At 37.4% G+C, this 12,798-nt stretch overlaps 1 pseudogene; it reads right to left on the bottom strand.

The window, feature by feature from the left end:
• Nucleotides 1–4,595: 4,595 nt before the first annotated feature.
• On the bottom strand, nt 4,596–7,524 carry LOC114625773 (annotated as a pseudogene).
• Between the last annotated feature and the right edge of the window lie 5,274 nt (nt 7,525–12,798).

Genomic DNA, 12,798 nt, shown 5'->3' with positions numbered 1-12,798 from the left:
GCAACAGCATAAACAAAACTCACACAAGCTAAAGCCAGATAAATCTCTAGCATGGAAGAGTGGAAGTGAGCACAAAGTCCTACTACTAGGCAAGAAGCTAATTGCAAATGATAGCTATTGAGAGAGAAAAGGAGAAAGAAAGAGGGGGATGAGGAGGAGGAAGAAGAGGAGAAGGAGGAAGAGGAGAGCGAGAGACAATAAGTCAATACATTTTCTTCAATGGAGTGACACAGTATATATCAACTATACTCTCGGAAAGGTCCAATGCATGAGTAGTTGACCAACTAAAATCAGACTCCATGTTACTTAGCTTTTTTTTTTCTTTTGTTTTTGTGTTTTGTTTTTAAGAGAGAAAAAACATGAAGTTGGGTGACTAGGAAAGGGACCAATCTAGGAGGAGATAGGGGATGAAAAACATGACAAAATATACTTTATGAAATTATCAAAGGATAAAAAGAGTGGCCATTTGAGCCTAGGAAGGCTGAAGAAGGATGACTGTGAATACAAAACCATACAGAGGCTAGGGAGATGGTTCAGTGATAAAGAACATTGGTTGCTCTTTTGGAGGGCCTGGGTTAGACTCTCAGAACCTCAATAAATGATGATGAACACTATCTATAAATCTAATTCGAGGGGATTCAATGCCCACTTCAGGTTTTTTTTTTGTCAATACTAGCCATCCATGTCGTTCTATGGTTTTATTGCTGTGAAGAGACACCATGACCACAGCAATTCTTATAATATTTAGTTGGAGCTGGCTTTCAGTTTCAGAGGCTTAGTCTATTATCATCATGGTGGAAAACATAACAGCTTCCAGGTAGACATGGTACTGGAGAAGGAACTGAGAATTCTACAACCTGATCCACAGACAGCAGAAGGAGACTGTGAGCCATACTGTGGGTAGTTTGAGTGTATGAGACCTCAAAGCCTGTTTCCACAGTAACAAGGCCAAACCTCTTAGTATCAGTCCCTATAGGCCAAGCATTCAAAACACATGAGTATATGGGGGACATTCCTATTTATGCCACCACACAAGTGGAACACAGACATACAGACATACATTCAGACAAAACAACAACAACAATAAAAACAACACACACACTCCAAACACAACAAACAAACAAACAAACAAACAAACAAACAGTCTTCAGAAACAGATCCCGGATTTAGAGACCAATAGACTTGAATACAAATCTTAACTCTGTCATTTAATAGCCATGTGGTCTTAGACAAGTTCTTAAATGTCTTAGCTTAAATTTCCTTACCTACAAAATGGAGAAAACGGGCACTGCAGACAATTGTTTTACAAAGTAAACAATAATGGACTCGGACATACCTTCCACAGGTCATGCTCCTTGGAAAATGGTAATTGTTAGTTCTTATCATTGCGGATATTACTGAAATGTAAACATGACAACGAGATTGTTTTACAGCAAGTTTATCTAATCAGAGACTGTGGTTCAGAAATACAAAACACTAAGTGGAACTGCAGGATGTAGTCACGTTGGAGGAGGATGGCAGAGCTGTATTGGGTATAATGAACAGGGCTATTAAATGTTCTGAGCTGTGGAGACACGAGATAAGGGTAATTTAAAAAAGAATCCAAGATGAGCTGATTCAGATAAGTTGTTCAGGATAGTTAGTCTTCTAGTAGACAGGAAAAACAAGAAATGTCAAGAATGTGCGCAATTGCTTGCCCAAAAAAGAAACCAAACTGTTCAGAACAAAGGAAGGGCAGGATAGTTCTCCAGATGCAGTTTACAACTGGAATTCTTCATGGGAGAACTTTTGAAAGGAAAAAAAAAATACATGTCCTACAAAAATACATGCGTATATCTACCTGCAATATTCTGCCAATGAGATGAGACAAAATTTCTTAAAACTCCAGAAAATGGACTTTCTAAGACTGAACCAGGAACCGTAGGTTCTATAGAACTTGAAGTTGAAGATTGGATAGAAAGAATAAATATTTCTTTATTAAGATTTAATTTTTTATTTTATGTAAATGAGTGCTTTGCCTGATTGTATATAAGTGTATCATGTGCATACCTGGTATCTGTGAATGCCAGAAGAGTGTGTTGAGTTCTCTGTGACAAGAGTTACAAATAGTTTTAAGCTGAAATGTGGAAAGGAATTGAACCCTAGTCCTCTGCAAGAGCAGGCAGTGCTGGTAAGTGCTGAACCATGTCTCCAGTCTCATATATTTCTTTAGTATTAAAGAAAAGCTGGCAGAAACCATTCCATATTAATATAAGCAAGTGAAATAGATATGAATTAGAAAAGAAATGAATTTTCTCTGACATTCTCCCAAAGTAAAGCAGATGATGTCTATATAGAAAATATAGATCAATGTCATGAGTATATTAGATCAAGTTCATTATGCAGTGGAAAGCTCCATTCCTGCAACTTACCAGATATAGAAGTTGTTAACATAGGTTAGAGTATCAAAGACCATTAGAGCTTATGAAACACACCTTCATCATTTTACTCAAGATGAGCTTATCGAGAAGTTTTAAAAAATTACAGTTACTACTTAGTAGGCAAGAGAGATTAGAATCTTTGTCTTATAGCTCTGAGGCAGTTCTGTTTTTTGTCTAATACTCAGTCTTACCTGGTCTTTTGGATTTAGAAAGCAGTCAAGAAAATTAGTATATGATTCTCGGTACTCCAGATCTTTGGCACTTGGAAACGTTGAACGATTTTTATTATAGAGTAACTGACTGAATTTATAGTTAGTGAGATGACCTAAGGGTTGTAGTTTCATTTGCTGTTTTATTTTAATGAATTTTGATTATGATCCTGGGATTCTTCTTTAATATAACATGTAAAATATGTATTTTGTCTGATGCATATTTTCTTTTTTTATTGGATCTTTTATTTACATTTCATATGTTGTCCCCTTACCCCATCCTTCACCCACTCAGGAACCCCCTATCCCCTCACCCCTCCTCCTGCTTCTCTGCGGATGTACCCCTACCTACCCCTCCTGATGCATATTTTCTGACATTACGATATATCTAAAAAATGTAAAAAGCTATGATGAGATTGATAAGGGTATATTTATTGATAAATTGAAATCCAGAAATATACTGTTATAGTTCTGCTTTTATTTTAGGGATGGGGTCTTGCTATTGTAACCTTCACTGGCTTGGGACATCTCATGTCGACCAGGCTTTAACTCATAAATCATCCGCCCCTGCCTCTTGAGTGCTGGGACTAAAGACACACCTCAGTATCTGGTTTTCATTGTGGGTTTTTTTTTAAGAATAAAGAAAAAAGATGGAAAATGATTCACAATTTACTTACACAATGATATTGGTGCTATAGTAGAGAAGCATGGCAAGAGAGGATAACTTTTGCTTTTCAAAAAATATGTCACATTAAAATATAACTTAAAATTGAACAATCTCTAAAGGAGATTCACCATCTTTGTTGTTCTAGAAGATACAATTCTAGATAGTTAAGGGTGTGTTCGGTGTCTCGCACAGACTTTCTATGCCTTTAAGCCAGCACTCTAATTGAATAAATGTGTGCCTCATTAGACAATGTTTTAGGTGTTATATGAGTGATATAGGTATAAATTCTGCTAAAAATTTATAGAGAAGATGAAATTATTTGCCTTTGGAATAATCAAAAAAGCACGAGGGTAAGCATAGGGTGTGTATGAGCTTTTAAATGGAGGGCTTTTACAAATGAAACATGTTAAAAAATTTTAGCTGTAAAATAATTATATGTGTAAAACATGAATAACATATCATTGTAATGCTTATATATTGCATTTGTATTATATACTGATAATTTGATAATTTATTCATACTACATATAGTGCTTTGTAGCTTTATATATGTGTACGTATAATATGGACATATTTCATGTAAATATATATAACCCATTTTGATGCTACATTAATTCTGCTGGATAGCTGATTATGCAGTTATTTCTTTTGCATATTTAGCTTCTAAAGACCATTACTATTACAAAAATGTTGCTAAATATATTGATGTAGTTATTTTTATATATTATTATGGTATTCTTCCTGTGGAAGAGAATCATTTCAAGCACCAAATCATATGAAATTTCCATTTTGTCTTAGATTATCAAATTTCCTTTAAATGGTTTCTAAATTTATAGTCTCACCAACAGTTTATGCAAATTAGTTTTCATCTGCATCCTTCCTCAATTATAGTTTCTTTTACTCTTTGACATTCTGATACATGAACTATATCATTGTCTTAATTTATATTTGTTGATGGATTAGGGAGTATTATATGTGTCTGTGAACCATTGTCTTTTTTTTTTCAAGTTTTTCCTTCTGCTGAGCTTTCCTTTCTGTTGAGTTGCTGATTTGTATGAGTTTAACGTACGTTAAAGAACTTCTATTTTCTGCTATAAATAAACAGGCTATGTCATCCCATTTGTTGTTTGTCTCTTAGCTTACTGATATTTTTATCATTTAGGAGCATCCAATTTGTATATAGCCAATCACTGACTCCTATGCTTCATAATTAGTCCTCCCTTCTGTGTGGAACATTGAATAGAGAGTTCATATCAAGGACATATGAGCTAGGCACTGTAGGCTGACACTGAATGCCTCGCTAAGGGGGGTTGACTTTATTGTGCTGACAGTGAGCATGCCCTATGGGAGAAGGGGAGAGTAGAATGATTTTTAGGAAGATGGCTTTATCAATGTAGAGACTAGCTAGAAGAGAAGAAGCAACAGAATCCAAGTCAGTTAGGAGGCTCTTGCTTTATGCATTCTGACACAAGCCCAGTGTAGGGCATTGCTGTAGAATCTTTGAGAAGGTCTAGTGACTTGCCTGGGTGCCAGTAATAATGAAGATTAATTCGAGCTCAAATATAATTCTAAGAAGTGAAATTAATATGGCCCTTGATTTGAAGCATTATATTTCCTGCTTTGTTCAGTTTGTAAACATTTACTAAGAACTGCTCTATGCCATTCCCCATGCCTAAGCTGGAGATATAGAGCTACACAATGATGGACTTGGAGTCTTGCCTCAAATTCTAGTGTGAGGATGGGCACACTTTTTAGACAAACATAGTGCACTATGTCATATGCAGCAGTAGAAGTATGCATAAGATTCACGTGTTATAAAAGGAGAAACCATAGAGGATGGGTAAAGTATAATAGAGGAAAACATATGAGAGGCAAGTATTAAAAGGATGACCAGATATTTACCAGGTGAAAAGAAGTAAGTAATTACAGTGTTAACTGTACTTGGTGATATGAAGTTGGGCAGGGGATGCATTTGGAGGACGTGGGGAGAATTGGAATGTGAATGATCATATTTCATTGTATAAAGCACAGATGTCTGGGACACTGTACACACCAGTGCAGAGGCTTGACATTCTTAATAGAAAATTTAAACTCTTAGGAAGGGCTCCATCCAGATGGGTTGGCAGGTAAGGCCACCTGCTGTCAATCCTGACAACCTGAGTTAGTGTACTGGAACACAAAAGGTAGAAGAAGAGAATCAACTCCTACAAGTTGTTCTCTGACATCCATGGTCATGATGTGGCACATGCATGCTCACCTTATATCAATAAATGAATACATGTAACAGAAATTAAACTAAAAAAGAGCTTTAAAGCAGATATGAAATACATGACAAACAATAGTTTAGGGAACTTTGGACACTCTTAGGAAATCTTGAAGTCACTAACAGATTTTAAACAGATAGGACCCAAATAGCCTACAATAACCCTTCTCAGAGATCCAATAGGACAAGTGACTAAACAGTGAGAAGGACATACATTGGGACTAGGGGAGGGGAGTCACTTTGAAAAGATATAGGAACATCCAAACTATATATAATTTATTCTCCCCTGCTTCCCTTACCTGGGGACAATTCAGGGGTTTTCCCTGTAGATTTAGTCCAGCAAATGAGGCCAGCCATGTTTTCACCCTTTGAGACTCACTTTTAGAGATTTGGCTGGGATAGGAAACCCTTTAGGAATGAGGTTATTAGGTTAGGGAAAAGCATGAGTGTTTGGGGGGAAGGAGACAGTGTCTGGAGCAGAGATACCCCAAAGAAAACGATGTCTAAAATGTTCATGGTTCCTTCTTTTTGCCTCAAAAAGTGACAGTCAAAGAGAGAGAGAGAGAGAGAGAGAGAGAGAGAGAGAGAGAGAGAGAGAGAGAGAGGGAAAAAAAAACAAACGAAAAAAAAAAAACAAACAAAACAAGAGGTCCATCCCTTGGCTACTTTCCGCCCCCCCTTACGGTTTCCCCCACCCCCCCCCCCCCCAGAACTGAATCCTGAGCTGGGACCAGGTAGCAGGACAGCCCCTAAAATGAGATCAGCAATGTTGAGGGGCATCTCATCAATGGAGGTGTTGTAGAAAGTCTCAGTGTCTCAAAGAGTCCTCTTGTCTTCTTCGGTCACCATGTTAATAGCCACACCTTTCAGGCCAAACCGATCGATCGCCTCAACCAATTCTGTGGATGTAGTTTTCCCTGATGGCAGGATGGTCGTAATTGATGACTAAGGAGACATGCTGCACGTCAATGCCTCTGGCCAACAGGTCAGTGGTAATTAATACTCTACTAGAGCCAGATCAGAACTCCCTCATGATTATATCTCGTTCCTTTTGGTCCGTATCTCCATGCATGGTGGAAACAGTGAAATCCCGGGCATGCATCTTCTCACTGAGGCAGTCCACCTTCCTTTTGGTATTGATAAATATTACTGCCTGGGTGACAGTCAGTGTTTCATACAAGTCACAAGCTTCCACTCCTCTCGTTCCACTTTGATGTAGAATTGGCGGATACCTTTCAGAGTCAACTCTTCCTTCTTGACAAGAATCCAAATAGGGTCACTCATAAACTTCTTGGTCACCTCAAGGACATTAGAAGGCACTGTAGCAGACAACAAAACTATCTGTATGTTATGGTTGAGTTTTTGCAATATATCATATATCTGATCCTTAAACTCATGGCTTAACATCTCATCTGCTTCATCCAGTACGAACATCTTGTTGTATTTAGGGGACAGGTATCTCTGGTTAAGCATATCAAACACCCAGCCAGGGTTGCCCACGATGATATGGGGAGCTTCCATTTGCAGCTTCTGCACCTCAGCACTCACGTTGATGCTCCCAATACAGGCATGACAAGACACACCCATGTAGTCTCCTAATGCCATAATCACCTTTTGTATCTGCTGAGCCAGTTAACGAGTGGGCGTCAGAACCAAAGCCTGAGTGGCCTTTAGATCTAATTCAATCTGCTGCAGAATTGATATGGCAAATGTAGCTGTTTTCCCAGTTCCAAGCTGGACTTGAGCAATCACATCATAACCCTTGATACAAGGAAGATAACCTCACTGCTAGATGGCAGAGGGCTTCTCAAAATCACAGGCATAAATACCATGGAGGAAGGATTTCGAGAGATTCATGCCATCGAAGCTATTCACAATCCTCATTCCAGTTATTCTCGATGACACCTTCTGGTTCCATCCCATCTGGGCCATTGTCTCTGAATTGAGAATCCTCACTCACAGACATGATCCTTAGAGTCTAGTGGAGGCAGTTTTTAATGGGTTCGGTAATTCATTTTCCACTGAGATTCCCAAGGTATATCAGTGTAAAGATTAATACACTGGTCCTCAACTTGCTTTCTGCCTCCACACTGTGAAATTGACATCCATCAATAACATCATTCATTACTCTGAAGTAATTTTTAAACTTGGAGGGGAGAACAGAATGAGGGAACTTACAATGTCCCCTTGGGACTAGGAACAGCTTGAAAAGGCCTACTGGGGATTGTACTATGTGTCAAACGACATCCATACAAACATTTCATAATGCCTGGGATATTTTTAATATTTATGAGAACACACACACACACACGCACAGAGAGAGAGAGACAGCAAATGAATTCACATTCACACAATGAGTTTCTATAGGCCTTAAATAAGACACCTCCTAGCTACAGATTAATAGGAACCAGCATCATTTCACTCTAGATTTTTTCTCTATTATGCTGTGATTTTTAATACATTTCTGATAAATATAAATCATCTCTCTAGGAAAACATTAATCCATGGAGACTGTTAAAGAATAAAGCATGGGGAAAAAATCCCCAGTCTAGATAGAAGGGGATATTAGATGACTAATCACTTTCATGCACATGTGAATTCTGCACTGGCTGTTATCATAAAGCTTCCAGAGAATGAAGCAAATAAGACAAGAAGTACAGTATCTGGCAATGAATTGGGAAGATCAATTGCTTTAGGAGATGACTGGATTATTCGCTGAGATGAAGTAGACTGTCAAGGAAACTGTCTGATGCACCTGTAGTCACTTCCATTGGGACTTGAGTTAGCTCAGTAAAATCATTGTTTTCTTCTGCATCCTTCTAGCTACCACTCACCCCCAAGTTACATCAGGTTACCACTTTACCTGTCTAGTACCATATTATATCTGGGTCTATATCATAGCTTACTGCTCCCAATCTTAACTTACTTGAAGTAGAAATGTGATCACATTGGGGCGAGTACAGAAATTTAGGTTGGATCCTCCCTGTGGGTATGTAAATAGCAAACACTTGGGGGAGAATTTTATTTTTAATGGTGTCTTAAGCCAGTAAGTTCAAATGGACAATGAACACATAATTATAATCATGCTAGCTTTTATGAGATGGACAATACAGGTGATGAATCTATATTTATAGGGTATATAGGCAAGAGAAAAAGCGGATTTTTTTTTGCATTCTTTTCTGATACCCCTTAAAAGATATCCTAGAATTATCTGGAAATTCTTCCTCAGTTTGCTCATGAGGATAGGAGCTTTGGATGGACTGGCCAGCACACAGCATGCAAGCATGCAACATAGATCTCTGATCTCTGCCTGGACTTTCTAACTGAAAACTTCCCCTTTCTAGACCTTGAGACATACCTGGGGAAGTATAATATGTGTAACATATGGTTCATACTCTATAACATAAAGTAATATTTTAATACAGAAATTTATATAGATTTTTTAAAAGACTGAAAATTAAAATACATCAAAGAGTAAGCAAATAAAAAGAAAAACATGGCTCAAACTAACTAATTTTATTTGATATGAGTCCTCTGTATGGTCCTTCTGCAGGAAATACTTTTGTCTGCTCTATAGTGTTACTTATTGGTTTACTTGAGGTATTTAAATTCACAAATACTACAGAGGCTCTTTTTTCTCATAGACCCTACTGTGTCCATCCCAAAGGGTTCCATTGTACACCATCATCTTGGCTCATTTATGTAACTGGCTTGGCAAGCTCACACTCCAGAAACTAAAGTGGCAGAAGTCCAAGAAGCTTGGAGATTGGAGGTCATTTTGATGTCTGTTTCCCAGTAATCTTATGAAAAGATGTCAGGTGTCAGCACTTGAACACTTAATTCTTTTTCTCGCCATATAAATTCTGACCTCAGATGCTCTTCTCCACATAAACTGTCACATGATATTTCCTGCTACTATCTCAATTTATTCTCTTTATTATCACAAATAAATTCTTTACTGGAATATTCAGGATTAGCCTGTACTTCCATTTAGTGCTGCCTTGCATATCAGAGACTACAATTACTAACTCATGCTGTCTTCTAGCTTGCTGTTATAAAGTGTATTATTTTGTTGGAGAGTTATTTACAAGCTTACTTACTGGTGTCAAATGAGTTGTTGATTATAGATGGCTGTAGACCCACTCCTAAGTAATAGAACTAATGCAGCCCTGTGTGTTCTTTGCTTTTGTATTTGGCACCATTACTAGACTGGACTGGCAAAATTAAACACTGAAAGTGGTGATCCCAATTGTTTCTTCTAATTGGCTCCTCCAAAGCAAACCTTATTTCTGTTGTCTTCTAACATTATAACCTGGTAAGACAAGAATTACAATAAGAATTATCAGATTGGCAACCTAAAATAGGAATTTGATTCTAGATTGGCAATCAGAAAATTTCTTGTGTTAGCAACTGCACGAAGGTTAACATGAGCCAAGATAGGGAAGTCAATAAATCATGGCAAGGAGTAGTCTAGGATTATACATGGTTGGACATAAACCAAATGCCGGGAATCAAATTATACAAGCATTACACAGAGAATAAATGAGATCTTGGAGACCTAGGCAGGCAGGAATCCAGAAACATAAGTAGATTAAGATCAGGGTGCTGTAGAAGCACTGAGAAAAATTCTATTGTAAGTCAGTATTCATTTCCTTTTGGGTTCATTTGTAGCTCCTTTGATTAGAGGTATCTTCTGATCAGTGCATGCATAGATAAAAATACATTCTCTCCTAGCTAGTGCAGATTTATGAGAGGTTGGAGGCAGAAAAAAATTCACATGCCACTGAATGTTGTGGTGGAGTGTGGATCCAAATATTAATGGTGACAATGGATATTAACAGTAGCAGATAATTTTCTGGGAGGTTGCAGCACTTAAGAACACTGGCTGCTCTTCCATACAACCTAGGTTCAATTCCAGCACACACATGTGGCTAAAAATCACATGTGACTCCAGTTCCAGATGATTCAGTGTCCTCTTGTGGCCTCTCTAAGCACCAAGGAGACATGGTGCACAGAAGTACATGCAGGAGAAACACCCACACACATTAAATTAAAATAAATTAAAACAATATTTGTCAGTGGTAATGGAGAGATTCAGCCAAGTATTGCCAACAGTATATCAAGGAATCCTCTTCTTAGGGATTGCCACTCATTTTAAGACCATGAAAAATCAATAAAGCTTATTAAGTAGAGAAAGGTAGTACATGCTTCATATTTAAATTTTGAGATTCAAAGGAGGAAGGAGAAGAGACTTCCTTAAATATGTTTACAGTAACAATGAACATTCCTCTGTGGCTTTCTAAATTAACCTTGCTCAAAGGAGGTAATTCACAAGGATTAAAGATTAAGTTCAAACAGTAAGTAAACTGATATATATATATATATATATATATATATATATATATATATACATCTTTACTTAAATCTTAAGCTATTTCCTTTTGTAATGAAACTGAGAGATAATTTGAGAATGAGAGTTAGTTAAATAGTTAAATTCATTGTGTAAACTTCAGCTGAGATGAATAAACTCTAAATCATTGATTGAGATGTCTTTACAAAAGCAAGCATTATTGCTGCAGGCAGTTTTGATTTTACCTTTTGGATTAATATTCCTGTTTTGCATCCAGGATATAGGTTGAGGGGCATTTTCCCCATTTGTCTTCTTAGTTACAGTGGTTGGTCCACCCTGCCTCATCTTGACACACTTGATCTCATTTCATCCTTTCAACCATCCTCTGTGTAGATATAGTTTTGTCCATGGGAATAAGTTTCAGACAACATGAGCAATTTCTGTGAAGATGAAGCAGCAAATATATTTCAAAAACAAGTTTCTAAATCCCTATGTGGCATCTCTTGAGATTAGAATGAGATAAACATCTCTCATCTCCATATTTCTATCTAACCACAAGAGAAATTCAGTTCTTTATGAAGAGAAAGCAGTACAGTAAACATGGTAAAATATCCAGCAGAGCTAATACTTCTGCTTTTCTTGAAACACCCTGGTAGACCGCATTTCGGAGGACTGTTGACCAACTTGCTGTCATTTTCTGGGGCTCACTGTTGTTTCAGTTGGACCATCAACAGTTTTCTCTCATATATGTTTTCATAAAGAGGGAAACAGATAAAAACAGGAATGCTTAACGTGCATAAACTATCCACAACATTGTGGCTAACTACGACTAATTCATCCTTTGATGGGTCATTCTTTTAACTCCCTACCTAGCTAATTGCTGGCATGATTAAACCCAATGTTCTAGTGACGTTGCATTCTAGAGGTTCCATTACTTCTATATTCCAAAGGATAATCCTTGTCCTTGCTTCACAGAAGTCTTCTTTGTCCGGTTGCTGCTTTTCAGGCAGCCTGAGGAGTCTACCACTTTCCTTCTGCTTACAGGAGTACTTAACCCTAAGTAACAGGCTTTCAAAAGCAATAACTGCTGTGTGAGCTCAAGAATTGCCTGCATATCCTTCACTTGGTGCCTGAGTCTATGAAGATTTCTAGTGTTGATATCTTTGCCTTTTATGATAATAAACTTGATAATACATACATGCTTCACCACAGCTTTTGATTAAGAGTATCTCCAGAAGATCACCAGCATCGCAGTTGTGTTAGGTTCATTACTCTTCTGATCTTCTATCAGGTTTTAATAAGCCTCACTTTTTTGCTTCAATCTTTCTGTGTAGCACATCATTTACATCCCAATTCCTTATTATTTTCGACTATAAAATGGGGATAATCATTCTTGTGCTACCCTTGATCACTTGAGTAAAAGGAAGATGAATGTTTCCTGCTGTGCAGTTCTTCCAACTCTTGCTAGGGGGTGTGGGAGTCTGGTAATTCAAAACAGTAATATAGACAAAGGGTGGCTAGTAATTTAGAGTTTGATCATCTCAGTTGAAGTTTACACAAGGTAATTTTTAGTGTTTGTACAGATTTCAGAGGCTGTAATAGATCTTTCCAAAGCCATTAAAAAGGTGTTCAGGCATATGCTGATATTAATTTAAGTAAAACATGAGGTCCTCCTGCAAGTAGGATCATTAAAATAATTTATTGTTGGTGCATATTCCTTTATTAATTCTGAGAGAGACACCATCTCTCAGGCTAAAACAAAACATGCATACTTTGAGAAGGTGGCATAGAGAGAAGAGTTTTAAGACTCTCAAAAAGTGTGGGACATAACTGGTGGCCTCCATATTTATTTATTTATTTATTTATTTATTTATTTATTTATTTATTTAT

Source organism: Grammomys surdaster, unplaced genomic scaffold (assembly GCF_004785775.1).
Source record: "Grammomys surdaster isolate TR1022 unplaced genomic scaffold, NIH_TR_1.0 222, whole genome shotgun sequence".
NCBI classification, from domain to species: domain Eukaryota; kingdom Metazoa; phylum Chordata; class Mammalia; order Rodentia; family Muridae; genus Grammomys; species Grammomys surdaster.
Note: the sequence above shows the minus strand (reverse complement) of the source record. Positions and strands in the feature narration are given on the sequence as shown.